Here is a 20,447-nt window from a genome sequence, read left to right as displayed (position 1 = left end):
AGGGTTAGAGTGTTGTAGCAGCTGGCGTGGAATCTTCTGTCCTTACTCAGAGGAACATTACAGGGATCCATCATCATGAAGTGGATTAGGTTGGCCCATGTTATGGGCCTCACCATCCTCTGGAAGCACGATGTAAGGGCTGACTGGTTAAGCAACTCTGCACCCAGTTTTAGGAGGCTGTCCCACTGGACTATATATGTGCTCCTTGATCTCTATACTGCAGCCTTCACCACCTGTTTTAGCTGCAGCTGGGCCACCTCAGGCAATGCAGGAAAGGCATTTGCTGGTGATAGGTCAGAATCCCCCGCCAATTAGGTAATCCCAACTTCATTATCCTCATGCTCCTCAGCCACAGCTTCAGCAGGGGCAAGACATATTGGAGTTACCTGCTGACCAAGTCCACTATCCAGACCTGTAGTGAGGGGACAAAATAAAATGCAGCTGTAAGTGAATCTAACATGGCAGTTGACTGAATATGTTTAGCAAACATGTCAGCACTTGTCTGGGGAATTAACTACCACAAGCTAACCATAAGCCTCTCCTGTATGAGTTGACATGATTTGTGTTACGGTCTGCTCTTGACGAAACAGAAAGAACAGATCAGGGAATCATGATATATATTACAAGATGTTAAAACAGATAATTTCCCATAAGTATTTTCCATTGGCTGCATGACAGGTAGCAGGTAAGTATATGTCCCCTGTACATGCATTAAAATACATAAACAGAATGCAGCACAGGTACACTCTGGGACAAACCAGTTAGTATACAGTCATTGCAACAAGATGCATCAAACTACCTCCCCATAGCATGGTCCTGCAGAGACCCACAGAGAATGTGGGCATATCACATGCAGTACCTCACTTCCACTACCAGTACCACCTGACATGGAAGAGCCAGAGAGTGGCAGACACCTAATTCCTAAAATGACCTTGACAAACACTTGCCAGTAGTACCAATGGGCACAAAGCCTGAGACAGGTAAAAAAAAAAGGAAACATAAAAAAATATAAAAGCAATTCTATGTCATTAGGGGTACTGCCTAACCCTCGCTTCCCATACACAGAGAGCATCGGTATTCCTGTGCCTCCGGTTATCAAAACACTACCAGCATTGTTTACACATCTTGGTGCACCCATAGTTGAGGATCTGGTATCTACTTGTTTAAATAAGGTGCCTTAGGGGCCCAGTGGGTACTTTCTGAAATGATTTTGAAGGATATAAAAGCATAATCTTGCTCTCCTACATGCACCATGCTGACAATCTCCAGCACGAAATAGCAGGAGTTCCGATTCTCATGAATCACATCTGAAAATGGTGTAACTTTCACAAGAAACAAATCAGTAGCCTGTGAATCATATCTACAATATAATTTCTGCAGCACAGCTACACATGAAGTAGTGCATGCATGTACCTGTACAGGTCTCCAGCATGAGCCAGAAGTCTCAGGCTGTCTGAGGTAAGCAGAGACAGGAGGCAGTGCCCTATGCTACAGGAGCATGGCAGCAAAATATAGTAATGCATGCAGACTTATGCCTCCCAATCTAATCTGCTGATGTGCTCAGCAACTAGGTATACATTTGTGTAGTCTTAGGGACATGCTACTATCACCTATAATATGTCACTCATATTTGGGAAGCAATAATACATATTTGGCAGCAGTATTCCGAGGAAACTTCTGTACTGTTTGGATCTAAAGGCAGTCTGAGGATGCACACAGAACTCAAAATGCATGATAAGCAGTTATTCTATACCTTCCTAAGGATATACACCCTTCTGCAAAAATTCATATTACAAAAGGCTAGCAATAAGAATATTGTAATATGTGTGCTTGAATGCGTCTCGTGTTTTTAGAAAGTACTGCCTGACAATAAAGTCTCACACAATATCAGGGCAGCAGGTCCCTGTAAATGTCTAGTAATTTTTATAGTATTCTTAGGTCCTTTCTAATGTATGTGCTGGCCTATAGTGGGATGTATAGCCATCACATTTCTACATGCATTTTTCTCCCACGGCATACTACAGCAGGACCATATCACTGGTTCTTATATAGGTGACATCATCTGCTGGTAGTAGGGATGAAGGTGTTACTATGTACCTATCCACTAATGTACACACTTGCTGTATGTCTTCTCATATCTGTCTTGAGAGCTATTGTATGACAAACTCCCACAACCATCTCTTTGGCTGTAGTACGGTCTCTGTAAGTTATCCCTTTTTCTGCTGCTGCTGTCAGTCTGCCAACCTCAACAGTATATAGTCTATAGGATGAGGTGGATGGCAAAGGCTAAGCGTTTTCAGCACCACTGAAAATGATGTCCTGCTATAAGCACTTAGTACACATGGACAGTACCTGTTGAGGAGAGGGGGGTGCCTATCAATGTTTATGTTACTGAGTGTGATAAGCAATGGTCCCTGACAGAAATGCCATCAGGGATGCAGTCACTCATAGTAGCTGACAGTTCAACTACATGCATAGGGACAACTGGGAGCAGCAGGCTGACAGACAAGAGGTGTTTTTGGTATTCCTGTAGGGGAACACTGGTACCACAATTCTCTCTGGAGGAATGGACACTAACAGCAAACTGGACCCACTCTAACTTGCCTCAGAGGATGATACACTGGGTTAGTACCTCTTACACCGACTTCTGTTCAGCTGCACAACTGCACTGAACTTTGATACTGTAGTCAGACCTCAGCATCTGTTGGCTCTGCATTGTTTTGGGTACATCAGGTATCCAATAATGTCAGGATGACAAGACAGGTAGGATGGGACTGTATGGTACCCCATGCATGGACACCATTAGGATGCATGAAAAGGGCATGGTTTTGGCATTCATATGCAAAGGGCAGTGTACTGCAGTGGTTACAACTACAGAGGCTGGGGCACAATTACAGGTTGATGATGGTAGTGGTCATACCTCTCAACTGTACAGATTTTCACAGCATGTCCAGAATTTTATCTCATATTTTTGGCCCATTTTTCATAAAATTGTGGTTTTCTGGCAAATCAGTGATAAATCATTAAAGACTGAAGTACAAAATGACAGACATGAGTTTCAGACTTCATAGTCTTCCAAAAATTCATACTAATGCAAGAACTGTTATTTTATCAACTTTCTAAGTTTGTAAGAGAAACATTTTAAAACTGACCCTATTTTGGGGTTTTGTCCTCCCATTATTTATGTCATTGTCCAGATTACTTGCTCTAAGGACCCGGTATTTGTACATCCAGTGACAGGGAAAAGTTTTTCATTCAAAGCTAGGGCCAACTGCAGGACTACTGATATAGTCTATTTAGCTGAGTGTACCACATGTACTTGTTTTTATGTGGGGAAAACGAACAACATGTTCAAAGTTAGGGTGTTACAACATCTCTCTGCTGTGAGGAATTGTGACTCACATAATGCCCTATACAGACATATAGAAAACAACCCCACACATAAATTCAGGTTTAAGGCTATAGCCAATGTGAGGCTAAATAATAGGGGAGGGAACATCAAACAGCTGACAGAATTAATAGAATCTAAATGGATAATTGAGCTTATGGCTCATAGGTAACCTGGTCTGAATGATGTTAGCCCTATGAAACCTGCCCTTAAAAACAGGAGGGTTTTTTACTGAATTCGATTGGTGGATGTGGTATTTAAAATCTGTTCAATTGTATGTGTTTTTATCTGATGAAGGGTTAATACTCGAAAGCGCTCATCCATTTTATCTGTTTGTTTGTTTAAGAAAGGATTTTAAATAAATACTTGTGGTACGTAGCTGTGTTCTGCTATTGATTATTTGTTTTCATAGCCTGGTGGTATCGTTTGGCAGAACTCAAGCCAACACCGAGCATTTGTTTGGGATTGCTCTAAGAGGATGAGAGGTATGACAGTGGTATTTTATAGATGCCTAACTGGCACAGTGGTTAAAGTCTTTGCCTCTAATGTACAAGGTTTGATTCTGACCTATGACTAATGCCTGCCTGGAGTTTGCATGTTCTTTCTGTGTCTCTGTGGGATTCCTACCACCACCCCAAATCATGCTGAAAGTTTCTATCGAAAAAAATCACAAAAATGGAGTTGTGGGCAGCAGCATAAACTCTAAATGGTGCCCTATAGACTGAAGAGTTGTACCAACTAATCACTTTGGGCATTAACTGTGATGCCACTATATCTACAGAGGAGAACATGGATCACAGACTGAGCACAATGTCAGGGCTAGACACTTGATGTTTTAATAGTTGGCTCTAGATGATCTGGTTGTGTTGACTAATATTGCCAAAAATGGGCATGGGTATTTGCCTATTTTAAGTGAGTTGAGGCCTCGGCCTACTGTGATCTATGCAAGGGACCCATGCTAACAGTGTTGGGGGGAGTGTATGTGCCCTTTCTGGCCAGTGTGTGCCTTGCCATAAAGCTCACTAGCCCTGGGTCAATAACATCTGGCTGGTATCCAGTTCCCCAGCTTGGATCACGTGGAATAGCTCTATTGAGTGAAAGCTGGACATAAAACCAATCAATCTGCTCAACATGAACTAAGAATTGCTACACTCAATGTAGGTTCACTGACAGAACACAGCTTAGAAGTGGATGACATGATGGCAATGAGGAGAATGGGCATCCTATACATCCATGATCCAATATGGAGGGGCAGTGCAGCAAAGGCACTTGGCCTGGGATCCAAAGTCTACTACGAAGGAAGTGGACAGACTAGAAATGGTGTGAGAATTGTGGTGAGTCAGAGGCTTCAGAAAGCAGTGAGGGATGTCGTCAGAATTAGTGACAGACTCACAGCAATCAGACTCCAGTGTAAGGATAAGGCAGTATTCATAATCTCAGCCTTTATCCCAGAACAGGGTTGTGATAGTGAGGATAACAGTACATTTAGACAACAGTTGAAGGATCTACTAGATAAAGCAGGACAGCATGAATTGGTTTTGATAACTGGTGACCTGAATGCACATACTGGGACAAACAGAACAGGACATGAAGACTGTCTTGGACCACATGGGTGGGGCAAAAGGAATAAAGAAGGACAGGCCTCTCAAACTTCAGTCTGGCAAATGGCTTGATAGTAGCCAACACATGGTTCAGAAAGACAGACAGTCACAGTATTACATACAAGAGTGGCCAGCATGCAACTCAGGTAGACTTCTTCCTGATAAAGAAAGGGCACTGGGGTAGAATCAATCATTGCAAAGTCATCCTAGTGAAACAGTTGACCCACAAAATAAACCACTGGTTGCTACAATCTTCTGCAAGCAGTAGTCAGTGAAGGCTCTAAGGTCAACAAAGACTATGCTGAAGATCTGGAAGTTAACTGGAGAGAAAGCACAAGAATTCAAGGAATTACTCAGGGCTCTAGCACCTCAGGAAAAAGATCAAATAGTTGGTGTTGAAGAAGAATGGCAGTGCCTCAAAACAGCATATGTAAGGACTATAGTACAGATATGTGGTTGATCCTGCTATGGAAGCAAAGTGCATAAGAAAAGCTGGTCCTAGAATGCAGAATCCAGGAAATCATCAAAAGAAAGAAAGAAGGAGACCAGGCAGAGCCAGATCCAGCACTAGGTGACCAAGGTAGCTGCCTAGGGCCCATGTTGGCAGGGGGGGGGGTGGCTTCACTATAAAAAACATCTTCTATAAATAAACCAAGCCTCAGTGTTAGACATCATAAACACAGCATGACTTTAAGACCTCATGGGTGACTTCTGTAAAGACTGCAAGCCCCAGAAACCTCAGAGTTAGAACATCTTAATGTCATCTTTAGAAGATTTAAGTAGAACATTAAAGCAGTCAAGTACTCCAAGTTCACAACAGATATACCAAGCCCTTCTATAACAGAGAGAGGCAGAGCCAAGAGAGACTTCAGTCTTTTAGAGCGGTGTGTGTGTGTGTGTGTGTGTGTGTGTGTGTGTGTGTGTGTGTGTGTGTGTGTGTGTGTGTTTGTGAGCAAGCCCCAGTTAGGGGGGTGTCTAGATAATTGACTTTGTTTGGAATCAAATCCTGAATATTAATTATTGGCAAGCAAATGCCCTAAACATCCACACCAACTGCCAGGTCATCTTTAATTTTACTTTTTTTTTTTTTGTTTTTCTTTTTGCAAGTCCCTAAGAATTACAGTCAATGTCAGTCAGCGTGTTTCACAGTTGTGTTGTTCAGTGTCAGTGGTGCAACAGGTAGCACACTTGCTTTTGTTGCAGAAGGCTATTGGTTCTCTTCCCACACCAGGTAGATTGATTGTTGACACTACCATACAGCATGGGTGAGGGTGCTCCACTCCTGAGTGTGTTCTCCTTTGGATGAGATATCTAGTAACTATGAACCTATTGTTGGTTTGTCAGCTATTCCCTATTCCATATCACCAGCACACCAATTTGTTTTTAATGTTACCTACGCAATTATTCTTCAAGAGCAGCAGACACTGAATTTGTAGAGGAAACACTGAAATGCAAAGTTGTTTGCCAGGAGCAACCTCGTCATTCCTTACAGTTTTCTTTAACTCATAAACACCCAAGTGGTATGGAATGTCATACCTCTAGCAGCCTACAAACATATTGCTTTCCAGAGCATTTTCTGAAATAATAAAAGCTATTAAAACTATACAAATTGCAGTATTATCAGCAAAAAGTATTCTTTACAGTGATAACAGCCAGTGCATTCATTCTTTTGATAAATTCTACAGTATAGCAATAACCGATGACATGGGTGTGGTATATTGAAAATGTATCCACTGTTGGTGTGGTTCGGTCATGAGGGCGAAGACCGAGCGAATATACCAAACCATGGAGTCAGTTATTGCTATTATACAATGACATTATTTAAGAAACAAAATTCCGTACTTTTCACAAATCATGTCTTTGTATAATGACGTTGTGGTGTTCTTCCGCTTTTTTTTGGTATAGTGGGTCATTCTTGATGCACTGCGCATACTCATGCTTATGCACTACAACAGTGGCTTGGAAAGGAAGCAATGGCGAAAGGAAGATCTTCGTTGCCTTTTTTTTTTTTTTTTTTTTTTAAATAAAATAAGTAAATAAATAAATAAAGTTTGAAATCCAGACTGTCGACAGGTACGAGAGACTGGACTGAGAAAGTACAAGAAAAATCAGGTACATTTCTTTAGTTTTGCATAATGTACCTGATATTTACAGAAATCTGAAAATATATGCTTAATTTTATAACTTGCAGTATAAATAACTCAGTGTGCAACTTAGAGTGTAAAGTTGAACGTTTTCTTCAAAAACATCTAAGGTTTTCCCTGTTCTTGTGCAATGCAACAGTTTGTAAGTCACTTGTTTTTTGAAGTATAAAGCACATATGGAAATATTCCTTATTTTTATGATTACTAAATAGCAATATATTAGGTATAGTGTGATATACACGGACAGTAACAATGAATTTTACTCATGGCATATCACATGATATACGTCTATAACATGCATGGTTCTCAGTTATGAAAATATGAACACAAATATGAAAACATGAGCAATAAATTGTACAATGATTAATTTCTGTATTGCAAGGCAGCCTAGATTAACAGTCTTAGTGCCATTTTGTTAACAAATCCATGCATTTTCTAATAGTGCATATTATTAGCTAGTAAGTCACTTTGTCAATGAAGCCAGGCCTAAAATGTTCTGTGGGGCAGTAAGGAGGTATGGATGTGAACTGGATACAAAAAGGCACTGTTGGCTTGAATGAGTTAATGTGGAATTATTCAGATGACCTTTACTGCTGTAGAGACTGTGCATATTGACAGTTATTGGTGGATTATAATGACAGCAGTCTGAGTGGCATTTTAATGTTAAAATGCACTGAAATGGGCAGTTTTGTCATTATTGCTTCATGTGTTTTATTACACTGCTAACCGGAAAAATGTTCAAAACTGCAAATTCAAAACACTCAGACAAGTGGTGCTGTATTAAACAAGGAATATAATTTTAATACAATCAGGAAAGTGAATCAAAGAACACATGCATTTATGCATGGTACTAAAAATGTATGCAGGGGGCCCATAGTTTGAAAACACTCCAAAGGGACATCTAATCTGCCACTGACCAGCTGCATTTTCTATCAATCTGGGTTTCAACGCTGTTTCAATGAATGTGAGTTTCAAGGGCAGAGACATTTACTGTTGTCATGCAAAGTATGTTTTCATTGTCAGACTGTATGCTTTTATTTAGCAAATGGCTATCTGTGTTTGTTATACAATTTAAAATAGAAGTTTAAAATTAAATTCAAATATCTGTAATCATTGTAAAGAAGAAAACAGTAGCACACGAACAGGTATGCAAAATGTTTATGTTAACTGGGGAGATATCCAAGTAATGGTACACTTCAATAGCTGGAGAGGGGGATGTTTCATTACCATGCCTAGGGTTGCATTTGACCATGATCTAGCTCTAGTGCAGGAAAAAGTGGGAGATAGAAAAGATGGACCAGGCTAACAAGGAATACTAGCTGGCTAACAAAGTGGCTAAGTGAAGATTTGTCATAGCAAACAACAAGGCATCAGAAGCACTGTACCAGCTTCAGGAAAGAGTCTCAGTAGGTGGGCCAAAGAAACTCTATCAGGTTGCAAGGCAAAAACGGCCAGGTAAAGAAGAGAGGCAGGCACCATTCTTAAGGAATGCCAGCAACAACCTACTCACTAGTCCACAGGAAATCAAAGGCAGATGGAAGGAGTACTTCCATCAGCTTCTGAATGAAGAAAACCCTACAGAAGCTGTACGTCCATCGACACTACCTACAATGAATGATGCAAAGAAGCCCACCCTAGAAGAAACAGGAACAGCACAAAGGAAGATAAAGTCAAGGAAAGAGGCAGGCTCAGATAAGATCACTGCAGATATGATCAAGATGTTGGGTTAGATTGTACCTGAGGGTACTCATAGCATTATAGAGAGAAATGCATATACCAGATGACTGGAGAATAGGCATACTAGTGTCAGTGCATAAGAACAAAGGGGCCATCCACTATTGTGAGCATTACAGAGGTATCAGACTTCTGTTACACAACACAAAAGTTCTGCAGGGGTAACTTATAAATTAATCTGCAGAATAGTTATGTTACTGCTTAATGGCAACTATTAATGCCAAACATTCTTGCCATATACATTGATAGAATGTTTGGCTTCATTTGTTCTTTTATAGTCAGGTACAGTTCTCCTTAAATATATATATATATATATATATATATATATATATATATAGGTTCATAGGTGCGTGTGTACTAAACTAATAGCCCTGGAGCCTTTACAAGCCTAGCCCATAGGATTACCCTGACATTGTGCCACCCAACCTTAGTTCCTAGTGCCTCTGTCGAGTAGAGGCACTGGAGTGATCCCCGGGATGAATTTTCTACTTCCCATCCACTCATCAAGATTTCTCTTGAAGAGGGCCAATGAGGTGCTCTGCTGGACATGTATGGGAAGTCTAGTCAATAGCATGGGTAGTCTCTGGGTTATGAATCTGTCCCTCCAGCATGTTCTGTTGATTGTGGTAATGAGATTGAGGTCTCTGGAGCATGTGGTGTGGAGGGATTGGGATTTCTTTAGATGTAGCATTTCCAACAGAGCTGGGTCCGACATGGCTTTGTAAGTCAAGCAGAGATCGCCTCTAAGTAGGCGATATGAGACAGAGAATAGTTGGAGTTTTTTTTAGTCTGTCCATATAGGGCAAGTGTTTAAGGCCTAGGATCCTCTTTGTAAGGTACGTCTGCAGCCTCTCCAGTGGTTGCAGGTGTCTAGTGAGGTACATGCCAAATGGGGCATTGTACTTGATGATTGGCCTAATGAGAGAAGAGTAGAGGGAGACAATGACCTTTTTCTTCCTGGATGCAAACCCCTTAGGAATGAGATGTGCCACATAGAAGGACTTTCTGACCACAGTGGCAACATGGTGGTCATAAGAGAGGTTGCTGTCAGCCTGTTTTCCCAGATCTCTTATAACGCCTTCTGTGTTCAGTGGACTACCATCAATGTGGTAATTCAAGGGAACTGGGTTTTTCCCAAAGGTGTTGAAGACACATTTTTTGGCATTGAGCTTAAGGCCATGGTTATGACACCAGTCATTGGTCTCATTGAGGTTTTCCTGTATGAAAACATCACTTGGGGAGTTTATAATAGCAGTAAATAATTACTAGTGGATGGCTCCTGCTAACATTAGGTAGAGTGACCAAAATATAACAAGTAAGTTATTGCTACTCCTGGAGTTAAAGGATCTAACTGAAGGAACGCATGAGCAATACATTTCAATAGGTTAGCTGTTATTGCCACCAAAGTCGGTGTACAGATCTGTAGAGTAAGGAGAATGAATGGACTGTCTCTGAAAAAGTGGATGGACCTTTCTTCCTCCAGGAGTCACCATGAAGCTCAGCTGAAGTAGTAAAATGTAGAGTTGGAAAGGGGTCATCGATGCTGCAGGCCCATTAGCCTCTCTCCCCTGAGCATGCATGAGCTAGCATCAGCCTGTCGATCTCATTCTTCCCCACCCAGCCCTCACCGGTGGTCATGTCTTCCCTATGCCACAAGGCCGGGGTTCCAGTAAAGAGAGCTTATATGGATTCCTCCTTCATTCCTTAAAGGAGCTGATTTTTTTTTACTCATAACTTCTCCCTGCAATCTGATTGTGTTGACATTGGCATGCCAGATAAGCTTTGATGGCGCTTGTGACAGAATCCTGCACTTTTTTCTCATCTTGTAAACACTGTATAGCCTTCTACAGTCTGTTATTTTAACCCGGTTTATCTCTCTCCTAAGCCAGACTAGTTGTCTTCTCTTTCCATAAGCCCATCTACTCCAGATTCATAATTTTATTCCCCTCCTACTTTCATCCTCAGTTCAGTTCCACAGCACCATCTGTTCTCATTTCGTGCCATTTCCCCACAGTACCCATCACTATGTTTTCCAACAATGTGATGTCTATCGTCCTGAAATCCCAGTTCTCTGTTTTTGTGGTGTGCACAGTATTATTCCAAGGATAATGAATACATACCACGGCATTATCACTGTGTGTCTGCACATCTTAGGACTATATGAAATATATTCTACTTTCTGTTTGAAAACCTCAATTTCTGATCAAGCCCATTTTATTACAAAGCCTCTAATGTCTCCCTCTCTCCCTCCACAATCTTAATGCAAGCAATTCACTGGTGGCTAAGGCCCCCAATGAAAACTTTACCCTCTTCTGCTATGTTATCTGTTCAGCTTTAATGGTATATTTTATTTATTATTTATTTATTTTACATTTGTTGAACGGGCTAGTCTAACTGGGTATATGTCCATTTTCTGTAGAGGCCCAGGGAGATAAGCTCTGAGGAAATAAAAATATAATCACATTATACAAAGATTAATTTGTATGTTAAACATTGCAAGAAAAAAATAGGGAATAATCACAGTGGTCATTTGTTCATAGCATAGTGCTAAATATACAAATACACTTAATACAATACAAATGTAGTTGCAATACAACATATAAAAAGATAGCAGCTGAGTTAGATAATATATTAGTAAACAGGTTGACATAAAGAAGGAAAACAAAAAGTAGGAGCTGTAATAATCAGTATAAGAGTTAACAACTAGTCTACTAAGAAATTAAGAGGATGTAAGTAAAAAATCTAGAAAGGTCTAGGTCAGTTGTTAAGAAAAGGAACAAGAATATTGAGAAAAGAGTAGGTAGATCCAAGTAAGAAAGGTGGTAGATCAGTCAGGGTTGGTACAGGGGCACAACCAGTGTGTTCTGAGAAAAAGTTTCAGTTTGTTTTTAAAGAGTGTTACAGAGGGAACTGAGGAAAGTGCGCTAGGAAGAAGGTTCCGGGGTTTTCCAACAGCATTAGAGAAAAGAGAATCTCCAGCCATGTTGTTTGACTTACAAATATTTACCAGAAGTCTATGTGATGAACGTAAGGTCTTTAGATTGTTGTAGGGGATAATGAGGGTAGATAGTATAGGGGTATTGGTAGGATGGTAAAAGGTTTTGTGGGCAACGGTAAGTTGGTGGAATTTAAGCTGATTTTGTAATTCAAGCCATCCTAGTTGCTTTAGGTTAATACAGTGGTGGGTTCTGAAAGGTTTACCTGTAGCAAATCTAGCTATGCTATTGTAGGCATTTTCCATTTTATTAAGGTTGTTTTTAGAGAGATTAGTGTATATGGGTGAGACATAGAGGAGAGTAGAAATTAAGTGAGTGTGATCAATAGTTATTCTTGCTGCAGGAGAGAGAAAGGGATTGATCCTGTAGAGACAGCCCAATTTTTAAGGTATTATTAATATGGGTGTCAAAGTTAAGGTTGTTATCTATGGTGATACCAAGTCGTTAGGTAGTTGGGTCTGGGGATATAGGAGTACTGTTATTGGATGTTACTGTGAAGTCTATTGGGGGGACTTACGAGTAGGAGTGAAAAGGAGGAGTTTCGTTTTTTTGGGGTTTAGAAGGAGACAGCGTCTAGTAAACCATAGTTCAACTGTGTTAAAGACCTTTTGGGTAAAGGAGTGAAGTTCAGATATTGATGTGGCTGAGCATATGAGTGTCAAATCATCTGCATATTGTATGCATGTAGCTTGGGGGATTGCTAGGTGAAGGTCATTGATAAATATAGAAAATAGGAGAGGTCCTAATATAGACCCTTGGGGGACCCCTATGTTGATGGGTTAATGGGTAGATAGATTATTATGCCATAGCACGGCCTGTTGTCTGTTATCCAGATAGGACTGGAACCATTTTATAGCTAATGCATCTAGTGACAGAGATTTGAGGATTTTTATAAGTAACTGGTGATTTACCATATTGAACGCCTTACACAGATCTACACAGTGCAGAGGAAAGCATATTAAGGTTTTGTTTTTTGTTGATACAGTGAGTGAAGGAATGAAGGGCAGTAGTAGTGCTGTGTGAAGGTCTGAAACCATGTTGAGAGTTGGAAAATAAGTTATTATGGATTAGGTGGTCTAGCAATTGTTTATGGATGCATTTTTCCATGATCTTTGCTAGGGGAGACAGTAGGGCAATGGGACGGTAATTGAAGAGTTCAGTGGAGTTACCTCCCTTATGAAGGGGGATAATATGGGAGACCTTCCATAAGCTAGAGATGTGTCCTTCAGTGATTGCTCTATTGATAAGAATGGAAATGGGGTAGGCAATAGATTTGGCTGCCTTTTGTAGGTATTCAGTGGGTATCTGGTCAGCTGAAGGAGTGCATGGTTTAAGTTTTTAGGTGAGGGCGAGAATATATGTAGCTGGGACTGGTTGGAAGAGAAATGGAGGGGGTGAGTTAGTGACATAGTTGGATATAGGTAAGTCCAGAGTGGATAGCTGACTGGCAAGGTTTTGAATAGCCTCAGTGAAATAGGTATTAATGGTATTAGCAGTCTGTTTAGGATTCTCTTGGTCTGTGCCTTGTGGGTTAGGTGCGATGGAGTGACCTGGGTGTAATAATTGATTAATACTTGCCCAGAACTTTTGTGGTTGATTATGGTGGGTTTGTTGGAATTTTAGGTAGTAGTTTCTTTTGTCGGACAGTACTGCTTTTTTAGTTTTGTTTCTTAGTTGCCTGAAGTTTTGTTGATCTACTGGGTTTTTAGTTGATTGTGATTTATTTCTGAGTTTGATTTTTTTGCCTGGTTTCTTTTGAAAGCCATGGAGCAGATTTAGTTCTCATTCTTATAGAGCGCGTTGGGGCATGGTGGTCTAGAATGGCTAAGAAGTTAGAGTTAATGTAATTGACAGCTTCCTCCAATGGGAAGTATTTTAAGGGAGACCAGCTGCATGCTCTTAGTTCCCTTTGGAAGAGATCGGGGTTGAAGTTTTTCTTGGTTCTAATTGCTCTAGATATGGTTGGGTTAGGTAGATTGGTTTTATGCCTGATGATGTAGGTTAGTGAGTGGTCATTTACATCATCAGGGAGGGTACCAGATTCGTATGTCTGGAGATGACTATTTATGAGAATCCAATATAAGGTACTTTCTTTCTTATTAGGCTTGTTTATCCTGGTAGGGGAGGTAAGGGTTTGTGAAAAAACAAATAGGTTTATATGGCTTGTAGGGTGGCAACTGCTCAAACACTTCCAATCAATGTTAAAATCACGTAGGATTATGGTTTCTTGAGGCAAATTTTGAGATAGCCAATAGAGTATATTTTCTATTGTGGCAATGTTATTACCAGGAGGAAGATAGGTACAGATAATACAAATGGATATGAATTTGTTAAGTTGAAGCTTGGTAATAAGAATTTCAGCGTTGGAGACTTGAGGTGGTACAAAGTCGAAGGTAGTAATCTGTAGGCCAGATTTAAAAAGGATAGCTACACCGTCACCCTTTTTGGTTGTACGGTCAAGTCGCAAAATATTATAACCAGGTGGGATGACTTCATCATCTTTAGTTGAGGGTTTTAACCAAGTTTCTGTTAAACAAAGAATGTCAAAGGAGTAGACTTCTAGGAAAGCATGGAGTTGTGCAACTTTGTTATTAAGGCTATGTATGTTGAGGTGAGCTAATAACAGTGAGTTAAGTGGTTTAGTAAAGGAATGGATAGGATGGGTGTTGAGGTTGTGGAGTTGAGTGGTAGTAGCAGTGATAGGGCCTGGGTTTGGATGAATGTCACCATCTTTCAAAAAGAGGTGTAGTGTTTGAAGTCTAAGATTTGGGACCTTATATAAAGTTAGAGACTTTCTAGGCTTGGGAGATTCATATCTAATGTGGGTAATCCTATGGAATTTGCTGGTAGATAGCTAGGTGTGGATGTTATGTTAACATGGTTAGTGAGAATAGGTAGAGAAGGAGAGGTAGATAGTGTTTTGGGGTGGAGAATGTGTGGATATATTGGGTGTTCATAGGAGGTTAGCAGGTAAGCTAAAGTTAGGGGTGGTAGAAGTGTAAATATGAGTAACCTCTGTAAGAGGGTTGAGGAGGGTAGCATATGCATCTGGCAGGGTAAGTTGTTAGGTTCTAGTTATAGGTTTGGAGGTATGCTAAGTGTGGAATGAAATAGGTGTAGGGTGTGGTAGGAGAAATTGGAAGTGGTAATTGAAAGTAGGGAAACTGGTGTTAATTAACAATGGGAGGGGCTATGATTAGTGTAAGAGGGAAAGGGTATGGTTAGATGGTATAAGAGTAAGACCCCTGGGGGGTGGTTGGGAATTGGGGGGTAGGGTAGGGCTGTGGAGTGAGCTCGCAGGGCGAACAGAGCAGGTAGAGACAAGTGAAGGAGAATCTAGAAAATAAACTATCAGTTATGCTGATAGCTGAAGGTAAGTAGGTGAGTCAGGAGTGGGAAAGATCAGAGGTATAGCAGAGTCTATGAGATTAAAAAAAAAGAACAGGTGAGAGTATACAGTTTCAGTAAAGGGTGAGTGAGAAAATAGGAGCAGGTCTAAGACCTAAGGGGTATTAGTGTAATTACAGAGGAAAATACAGGAGGATAAAGCAGGAAATAAGGGTTGGGATGAGGGTGCCACCTAGTGGGCAGATCTAGTAAAGCAGGTAAATATGTAGGGAGCTAGCTGGTTTAGAACCAGGGATGGAGTGATAGCAAGTAAAAGGGGGGGTTAATATGAAGTAGAGGAGGTTAGTTGGATATAGGGTAGATATGAAGGGGGAGTAAAGGCTGCTGGCTGTTCAGGCTCGTAGATTACTTTATAACCCCTGAAGCAAGTTGTAGACAGTAGTCAGTTTTACAATTAGGACTTAGTCAACCACATACTTTTTTGCTTCCTTGAGAGTGGGCACAGGGCAAAAACAGGCTGTTTAGATGAGGCTGCAGAATTGGATAGGGTCCTTTGTCACCAGGTAGGTAGGCTCTTAGAGACTATATCATAAACAGCACAGTGGAAAGCAGGGTACTTTTTCATTCTAAAAGCCTGTGCACAAATACATTGCCTCCTTCCCAATCCGTTCCTCCACAGATTTTTTTTCCCATCCCAAAGTTTCTTAATGTAATAAGAGCAAATCTTCTCTGCTCCTTCCAGGTTTTGTCATATCTTGCAAACACAAGTCCTTCACTACTGTCTCCATAACCAAGGACTTCATAAAGTGGAAATATGGGACGGTCTGCAAAGTCTTCAGATTTCTTCACAAGAGCTTCTTTGTTGGCTTGGAATCCATTCAACACCACAACATTATTCCAGCAAAACTGAAGACTGTAGATGTTCCAATATTTTTTGCTTAGTCTAAAAAGCGTCCTGTCTATCTTCAGTCCTCCTCGCAGCTAAATTAAAGGGGCACTAGCTTGTTTGAAATCAAGTTCTTTACTTCGGACCAAGAACTAAACATTGCCAGCCCATTTGTCAGTTACCTCCCCCTTTGTTATATGGTAGTCTGTATTCCATAAGTATCCAGTATGTCACCCATTAAGATCCATATACTACCCCCTCCAGCAATACTTTTCTTGTCTTCATCACAAGTAGTCTCTTAGTTTACTTCATTCAGTGCTGAATGTGCACTACTGTTTTTTGTGTTTCCCTCCTGTGTGTTCTTGTTCATCCTCTGGGTGTTGCCATATCTTGTTCACTATTTATTGTTGCCTATGTGTCTGCCATATTTCCAACATCAACAGATTTCTGTACAAGTGTATCTAGTAGCTAATTATTTTTTCACCAATGCTTCTGACATAGCAAAGCATCACATCCACTTAACACTTTCTGTCTTGTTCTAATCACTTTCATACATTCTCATATACTTTATACGGTCATACTACTCTATCATCAATATGCCCTTCTTTTTGTAGTTTAAATGGTCTTGTTTTAATTTGTTTCTCTAGACCAGCTTTGAAAAATGTCATTTTAAGCAACAATCTGACTTAAATATAAGTTGCCTGGGAACTTCTAGTGTCTGAGTCTTCTAAATATTTGTCCAGTCATTTATGACTGCAAAAACCTGTTCATAGTAGGAGCCCTTAGAAACTTTGCAAATGCTGCAGCATTTTCACTTCATTGCAGTTTGTGTATTTAGCAGTAGAAGCACCATGGGAAATGTTATAGCAATAACCCATGCCTGGGTGTGGGTAATGCTGGATTTACCCATGGTTGGCGTGGTTTGGTCCCGAGGGCGAAGCCAGAGGGACCAAACAAAGACAACCGTGGGTAAATACAGCATTACCCACACCCAGAAGTGGGTTATTGCTATTATACCGTGGTGTTAGTTTGTTTTGTATTATGTTTGTATTGTTGTTATTTATGTTTTTGTTTGCTTTTTTTTGTATTCTTCCACTTTTTGTGAGATAAAATAGTCCACACTTTCAGTTTGTGTTTATTGTTTATTTCTGTTTTAATTTAAATACATGTTATTTTTTAGTTTTTCAGGAAATGTTAGGAAAGGGCTAGGTGGTGCTTGGTATAATATAGTTTAAGCAGTGTAGAAGTTTATAACGTGTAGTTATGTTTTAGTAGTTATAGGTATGTTGAAATGTGGTGTAGTTTTAATTTGTATTAATTTTTTTAAAATATGTACTTTTACTATTTGGTCACTAGATGGTGGTGTTGTATGCACTTTTATTAGATGTATGCTGATGTGGACGTTCGGTATGGTGTGTGTTTTTGACTTTGCGAGGGATGTGTGGTGTATTTTTAGGATGTACATTTTTGGAGTTGTCTGTGTATAGGTATTGTAGGGAATATAGGTAAGTGAATGGTTTTATGAGAATGCTTGGTTTTATTGTGTTATAAGTGGTGGTTATGTAGTGTATGTGTGATGTATTTGCGACTACATGACTTTTTATTTTTTTAGTGTTCGAGGTGAGGGAATGAGGAGTGTAGTATGGAAATTGGTTACTTTTCTGTGTTTTCATTAAATTGTTGTGTGTTTTGGGTATTAGATTTACTTTACTTTAAATCCAACAAAAAAGTAGAAACGAACCAGGCAGTAACCAACAAGGTTGCACGGACTGTTTATTGTAGTAAGCGCTTTCGGTCGAGGTAATCCCCCAACCTTCATCAGACATACACGAAATAACAACCATAATCCCTTCTTTTAACATATGACTTAATGAGATTCCATTTTCGTTAATTGAATAATTCATTAATTATACTTAAAGAGCCCAGCTATAAATATGCTGTGTAAAATGAATGCAAGAAGGCTGTAGTTTTTCCCAACAGAACAACAAAATAAATAAAACAATGAATATTATACATATAAATGAATATTTGTATAAAATACATATAAGCCATAATTTAACTATAGGTTAATGTAAAAATATGAATATATTAGTTCATAATAAAATGACATCACATTAAATTAAAACATTGAACTGGTTGAGAATAATAAATTGTCAACCCTACACTATAATGTCATACTTTACTTTACTTTACTGTTTATTTGCTGTCGCCGCATGATATTTAGCGACCGGACTTTTTGCGTTGTTTCTTGTAGGATTTACTATGTGCACGCTGGTTGGATTAGCCAATCAGCATGCACGTTTGTCGGGTTTGCGATGTTCGCATGGTATAATATGTTAGTTGTCCCCCTGAAATGCAGCCACAGCTTCATTGGTTTCTATGCTTCCTCTTCAGGCTGCATTAACAGCTAATGTTTCACTAAATGTGGCTAAGTCAACTTTCTTCCATTTACTAATTTTCAGCATGACTTGACTTGGTGATTCCAGTGTGAAACCTGAAGCATTTTTCTCTAAAACTAGACTAATTTTCCCACAGTTACTCCAAATAAAATGTACAATGGAACCCTGAACTCCAGGCAGATCCAACTCTCTTTTTTCTTCTTTTCCTGTTCACATCCGCTGTTCTCTGCAGACCAGTGCCTTCATTATATCTGGCTTCCAGCTTTGCACCTGTATTCTGCAGAGTCAAATCACTTAACAAGCAATGAAAGATTTTTCTACTCTTACTTTCCTTGTAGCACTTATTTCCCCCATGACATTATCACTCTGTTTACTTGACTCTACCTGTCCACCTCTGTATAGCATGGAAGGTCAACAGGTAAACTTTCTGGAATAATGTCTTAGTGCAGTTAGACTTACACTACATAGTAATCAAAACCAACCTTTTAAATGTAGCTTTCTCAACATTGCTTTTTGTATCCTACTATAAAAGCTGTAGTTGCAGCTTGCAAAGTTACAGCAAAGGTTTCAGAAACATATACTAGGCTAAACACCTTTTACAAGAAACAAATAAAATAATTAGAAATGTAGGACATGGCATGGAAGAAAACAGAAATATTAGTTATCCTTTATTTTCCAAACTTAACAAAGGCCCCATGTCACATCACTGTTACCAAACCAACTTAAAACTGGCAAAAGAAAAACAGGTACTAATCATTAATGGACCCGTAAAGTTAATTAAAGAGAAGAATGAAGAAAAGAAGGGAAAAAAAGGATGAAAGAAAGAAAGAAGAGAAGGGAGGAAATAAGGTAGAAGATTTAGGGCATGGTCGCATGATTTACTGAAAGCAACTTGTATAAAAAAGTAGACTTTTTTTTTTCCTGTTCCATAGAGAGCTCAGAGCTTAACATATTTAGTACGATATGGAAAATTCATTTATGCTGACAGTTTTTTTCTTCATTCCTTTCAAACCTTTTATTCACATTAACCACTCATAAATTTACAAAACTGTGCAGATCTCATGCATTGTGCACTTTTCAGAATTTATTCTGGTTGCTGATGTTGTTTCTTTCGTTTTTTCCTGGTTAGGGGTCGCCACAGTGGAACTCCGGTCTGCTAATGATCGGCAGTAGATTTTTACAGTGCGAGGTGCCAGCCCGACACCCAACCTTAAATGAAGGCACGCTCATTCATGCATGTCTTTCGAATGCCACTCGACTGTGGGGAGGACATGCAGACTCCACACTGAAGGTGCTCTAGCCAAGAATCAAACAGGAGAACCTCTTGCTGTGAGGTGACAATGCTACCGCTGCACCACCGCGGCTTAACCTTATTCTGGTTGCTGATAAATCATCCTAAATATGAACTAATGTTAATACAGTTCCTAGCAGCATATATTACTCAACAAACCAGCATTTACAGCATTTTGAGACTTCTAGTGCATAAGCACCAAAGTATATATGGAATTACTCAAACTATGGATATAAACTATTCCAGCTACCCTGCATTTTCTCTTTATTACCATGCCTTCTGTTTTTAGAATGCTTTTTATTGAAATTAGCTTTGTGGCTCTGTCTCTCTGTGGTTCTGTCTTGCTAAGATGATTTCAGTGAAAACATTGTAATAATGACAGTGGGATAATATTTTAGTTTTTACGTAAAATATAGTCCCTCTGTTATTAGGGAGACAATACACGCACACACGCATGCACACACACACGCATGCACACACACACACACACACACACACACACACACACACACACACACACACACACACACACACACTCTCTCATCTCCCTACATCATTTCCTACACACACACACACACACACACACACACACACACACACACACACACACACACACACACACACACACACTCCCAGTGAAGAAATAAGTTATGTTAAAAA

The 20,447-nt window shown here is 39.8% G+C and overlaps 1 protein-coding gene and 1 long non-coding RNA gene across 11 annotated transcripts in view; one reads left to right on the top strand and one right to left on the bottom strand.

Moving 5' to 3' along the window:
• OSBPL5 (oxysterol binding protein like 5) overlaps positions 1–20,447 on the bottom strand; it is a 1,550,034-nt gene that overhangs the window by 313,475 nt on the left and 1,216,112 nt on the right. The window lies entirely within an intron of this gene.
• Positions 15,834–18,809, top strand: LOC122791305. The gene is made up of 3 exons (XR_006363129.1): positions 15,834–16,152; positions 18,058–18,060; positions 18,799–18,809. It is a non-coding gene; the product is annotated as an uncharacterized LOC122791305 (long non-coding RNA).

The sequence above is a fragment of the Protopterus annectens genome, chromosome 17.part0 (assembly GCF_019279795.1).
Source record: "Protopterus annectens isolate FY-2018-M chromosome 17.part0, PAN1.0, whole genome shotgun sequence".
NCBI lineage: Eukaryota > Metazoa > Chordata > Ceratodontiformes > Protopteridae > Protopterus > Protopterus annectens.
The sequence above is the reverse complement of the archived record's forward strand: the minus strand, read 5'-3'. Positions and strand labels throughout refer to the sequence as shown.